The sequence below is a fragment of the Ochlerotatus camptorhynchus genome, unplaced genomic scaffold (genome assembly GCF_037179485.1).
Source record: "Ochlerotatus camptorhynchus isolate MF236.1 unplaced genomic scaffold, CSIRO-AGI_Acam_v1.1 ptg000265l, whole genome shotgun sequence".
In the NCBI taxonomy this organism is placed as follows: Eukaryota; Metazoa; Arthropoda; class Insecta; order Diptera; family Culicidae; genus Ochlerotatus; species Ochlerotatus camptorhynchus.
Genome location: NW_027040755.1, coordinates 2,216,960 through 2,222,416, shown reverse-complemented (window position 1 = coordinate 2,222,416; position 5,457 = coordinate 2,216,960). Strand labels below are relative to the sequence as shown.

The following is a 5,457-nucleotide window of genomic DNA, read 5'->3' as shown; positions in this document are numbered from 1 at the left end:
TGTTTACAAATGCAATTACGCCCCTTTGAAATGTTGGCATTGATTTTTTGTTCTGTCCCGGATTTGGCTGACTGAGTGGCTTTTACTCAGTTTGACATTTCTCGTTTACCAAGATTTTGACAACCTAATGCATCAGACAAAATTGAATACGATCGACTCACCCGGTGAGTGAAACGCTGTCCAGACTGGAGAGTTATAACAACAATCAATACGAAACTAACGATTTTAAATTGGCTCACCACTTTAGTAGCCTATTGGTCCCAAGCAAACGATTAACGTACCCTATTCTAGTTGAAATTCTATTACTACACTATGTTTGTTTTGATTCGCTATGAAAGTTTGACAGATAACATCAGGGGTGTGTGGATTCATGCAGAACATGCAGGGGTGAGTGAAATAGCTTGGGACTGCTTGGGACCGTTGTTCTGGTACTGAGTGAGCCAAAAATAATAATGATTTTCTTCGGGACCCAGTGGTCTTAGAGTTACCTCTATGATGATACTCTATGTCCAGCAACATTGATTTACCAATAAAAAGTTCCAAGATTTAATTACATATTGTATATAGTGAACATACCGCGCTAGTCGCGAAATGAATCAAGTTAATCGAATGTATTATCGACAAATGGACATATCTCGTGTCACTTTTCAAATCGACCAATGTAACAAATGTAAACAAACCGAGTTAAGCGATACAAACTGTTGCTCTTCTATCATTGTATGTCATACAAAAACATCCATCCAAATTCACTTTCATTTATTTAAGATAATCATATGTAAAAAATTGTACAATGTACAGTTTGAAATTATGGGTACATGATTGTTACTTCGGTCATTCGGACTGCCTAACATGATTGGTGCTCATTTTTCAAAGGCGGGGCCAATCTAAAGTTAGGTACTATACTCTGAAATCTGTGAAAGGGAATCTAGTATCATGTAGACACAACGTCCAATGTAACACTCATTGATTATGTCATTGAGAAAAATCGTCCAATGTAACATGTCCGATGTACAACTCGACTTGTCAAAACGTCTTATGTGGTTTTTTCTATGTTGTAGCATGAAATTTAAAGTAAAATTGTGATTTTACTGTTTCTTCTGAATTTTCAACGTTATTTTACACTGACTACATTAAAAATAATATTGCAAAATGTATTGTTTTTAAACAGTTAAATTAATAATCTGTCGAACTTCAACTTCGATTTTCTCAACATGGTGGATATGTTACATTGGTCTATTTGAAAAGTGACGCGAGATATGACCTTATTCAAAAATTCAGTGCCAACATTTCAAAGGGGCGTAATTGCTTTTGTAAACAATGACTTTAGCCATCAATTTCTCGCGAATGAAATATTACCACTCCAAAATGACAATGCTAACTGGTAGAGGAAACATTTATCTACCTGCTGGTGTCATTATTTTCATGAGTGAGCTTTTATTCACGAGAAATCGACGGCTAAAGCCATTGTTTACAAATGCAATTACGCCCCTTTGAAATGTTGGCACTGAATTAATCACGCATAACAAAAACATCGATGCAGTGAGATGTGAGAGAGATCGAATTTAATACGTTTTCAGTAGCGGGAGCAAAATTGACAGCATTTAAACAATCAACAGTTTAGGCTGTGAACCATTTGCCGAGTTAAATTTAACTCGTGGTTAAAAGTGACATTTCGAAAGTTATTTTCTACACGGAAATGAAAAACTACCCAAAATTGGCTTCTTTTGACTCAACCTTGTACTATCGTTCAATAAGGTAAATTTGGGTAAAAGTAGATATACCTAATTTTGGGTAAATTGGCGAAACTTCCTGCTAGGTAAATTGATGCAGTCCCAAAAAAGCCACCGTTGCGTAAAATTAACTTACCGGTAGGTAAAAGAGATTCGGAGAAGATCCAGCCAAATAAAGCCAGCAAATATAGGTGGTAAAAAAGATCAATAGGTGACGTTTTCATTGAATTTACGATATATATAAATCTGTAATAATTTCTTCAGACAATGAAGAAGAACCTAGCGGAAAAAGAAGCTGTTTCAATCATCAAACAAATAAAAATACAGTTTATAAAAGTTTTAATTGACCACTAAAAATCAATTTTTATTGACCAAATCAATATACAAAATTTTTCACATTTCATTCGACTGTTGAATTATTCAAAAATTCCTTGTATCGCACAGTTAGCTCTGTGACGGATTTACATTTACTGTAATGTTTCGTTCCCCAGACATTTACCGATATCATGTCATTGAGTTTCCGGAGCAACATTGGTACTTTCAAGCCAAGCACAGCAAACGATTTGAACAAAATCTCGATAGCCCGTGTGCTTGAATCGCCACAAGGAATGACGTTTTGATTGAAGACAACGTACATATTGCCTTGTTTGTATCGATCAGCTACGCAGATGATAAGTGGTCCAACAACTGTTGCGGATGATTGTTTCACCGCAAGCTTCTCATCAAATCCAATGTCTGTTTGCGTGTATTTAGTCCATCTAATCAACGGTGCAGCGGTAATTTCCTCCATGCTAGCATTTTCCATAATTATGGTTCGCTTGATGCCTTTATTTGACAGCTTTTTCATCAGCCTCAAAGCTCCTCTGACAAAATCTGAATAAGGAAAAATAGAAATATATAATTTTAACGTGCGATATAATAATTAGCTTTCTTACCATCTTCTACCATATTCCAGCTAGTAGTGTCGAAGAGCAGTCCTACGCGAAGTAGTGTTTTCAAATCACCAGCTACATAAATATTTGCCTGGATTCGATCGAATGCCTGTATGATCTGTAAAAAAAACACTGTTAATAAAAATGTTATTTCATTTTAAATAATCCTTCAAATTGTAAAAGTAACAAATTATAGGCGAAGGGTCAATCCTGATTGAGGTAGAAACAAATTTAGGTTAAATTTAAGACAAATGAGAGTAAATAGTAAATAGATGGTTTACAAAGCCGGGAGATCACTGAAGCACAAATAGTGAAATTTGTTTTGAGCTGATGTATTTTAATACTCTCCCTAATAAAAACTACCATAAACGAATGATATGCCAAATGGTTGAACCATTCTACAAATGGTTGAGATGATACCCGAAACACGTAGTTAAGCAAAATAACCATAACAGTTTATTAGGGCTGTATGAGATCTTTTTTGAATCAAGGCCTTGAAAATACGTGAGTATGTAGTAAAACAAACATCTTAAAATAGTTGATTTTAAATAAAAACATATCACACTTACCAGTGAGCTTTTCATAGGAACCGCCGTCCAATTTTTTTTGCAGCCGTTCCATTCCGTGATATCATCAATTCGAAACCGTTTGACGTTTGATTGGACTGTACGCCAATCGGAAGCTCAGACAAACCGAAAAACCACCGCAAGTGAAATGCGCTTTGCGCAATCCTTCTACCAATGCTGCAGAGAGAAATTTAATATATAACCTAAAATCAATCAATGTTATTAAAATAACATCATACTTACAAGATACTGCCAACTAGAACGGTCGGAGGTTTAGCCAAATCAGCAAGGGGCTCAGCCAAATTCAGAAAATCCGCCGCAAGGGAAGAGGAAGCGTAAAAATTACCGGGTACTGTTGTCAACTGGCTGCTTCCACTGCAACGCCTGCCAGGAGCTCAGTCAAATCCGGAAAAATCACCGTAAGTAAAGTGAAAGCGAAATCCTTCTACAACTGCTACTGAGAGAAGTTGATTTTATAATTAAAAAACAATCGTTGTTGTTAAAATAACATCATACTTACAAAATACTGTCAACTGGAACGGTTGCAATGTTATCTGTCAGAGGTTAAGCCAAGTCCGGAAAATCCACCGTGAAGTGGAAGTGTAATCCAACTACAGTTGTCAACTGGAATGGCTATTGTTATGTTGCCAGCCGGATGCTTAACCAAATCTGCTGGAAGCTCTGCCAAATCCGGAAAATCTGCGACAAGCGAAATGAAAATGGAACTGCTGCTGCAGAGAGAAACCTAAAATTAACATAGAATTAAAAATTAACCAATGTTGTTAAAATAACATCATTCTTACAACACTAACCCGGAACGATTATTGTACTGTAGCCGAACGGAAGCTTAGCCAAAGCTACCGGAGGCTCAGTTAAATCCAGGAAATCCACCGCCAACGTTAACCAGGGAAGTGGTTAACAACTGGAACGGCTGTCGCACAACCACTCTACGCCTGCCGGAAGCTCAGCCAAAACCGAAAAAACCACCTCAAGCGAGGTGAAAGCGCAATCCGGCTACCACTGCTAGAGAGAAGTTTAATGTTAAATTAAAGATAAAGCAATGATGTTAAAATAACGTCATACTTACAAAATACTCTCAACGGCAAGGAACAATACCGGTATTGACCGGAACGGTCGTATTGTAGCTGGCAGGAAGCTTCACCAAATCTGCCGGACACTCGGCCAAATCAAGAAAATCTGGTGATCCAATTACAAAACAGCACTGATCCTGCTGTAAGCTCGAACGGCTATCACACAACCACTGCTAAGCCTGCCGGAAGCTCAGCCAAATCTAGAAAAAAAACACAGCAAACAAAATCGGAATCCACTGTTGCAGAGAGAAGTTTAATATAGAATTAAAAATCAACCAATGCTGTTATAATAATATTATACTTACAAAATCAATCAATCAAAAATATCAGGAGACGAGACAGGAGTTGTCCACGAATTTTGTGTTTAAAATAATCCTTAAAACTGAAAAATATACAGAAACCAACTTGCCTTGTCAAAGATCGAAACAATTATGGCGCCGTAGTTTGCAATAACACTGGAGGAAATTTTCATCCAATTTTAAGTATATTTTACGCAACGTTAACTATACTTGATAAACTTAGCGTTGGGTAGTTTTGGACTTGCTTATTTTGGGAAATATAAAATAAAGATCGATAAGACATATTATAATATGCAATTAATGCGAAGCACCTATATTCTCGAAAAGCGAGTGTTTTAGAGAATGTCGAAGAGAATCTAGACTTATGTATTTTTTTTTTTCAATATTTTGGTATCACCATGATTATGATAAGGGCATAATTACAAGTTTTTTTTTACTCAACGCTAGGTATTGTAATATTTACTCAACCTATGAGTAAAAAGTATTTACCTGTCAGTTCAACTTTTACCCAACGAAACACTTTAAGCAATATACTCAATTTTGAGTACTTTAAACCTATTTTTTGGGTATTTTTTTATTACCGTGTATGTTCGAAAATCCCCGTGCTGTTGATCGATCGGTTTTCGAGCCACAGTTGTCAAAATTTAACTTCTTGTCTGTCAGAAGTAACCACGCTCGGATAGCAGGGTTAATCGATAACTTTCCATCTGTCAAATTTTAACCAAAAGTTAAAATAATCCACCAAATGGTTCAGAGCCTTAGGCTGTGAACCATTTGCCGAGTTAAATTTAACCAATGAGCTGGATTACCGAGGTGAAGCAATCACTCACACAACCACT

General features: G+C 36.5%; 1 long non-coding RNA gene across 1 annotated transcript; it reads right to left on the bottom strand.

Moving 5' to 3' along the window:
* Window positions 1–2,099: 2,099 nt before the first annotated feature.
* Window positions 2,100–3,967, bottom strand: LOC135705367 (uncharacterized). Its single transcript, XR_010517838.1, has 3 exons — window positions 3,844–3,967; window positions 2,666–2,780; window positions 2,100–2,603 (listed from the first exon to the last, which is right to left on the bottom strand). It is a non-coding gene; the product is annotated as an uncharacterized LOC135705367 (long non-coding RNA).
* Window positions 3,968–5,457: the final 1,490 nt, after the last annotated feature.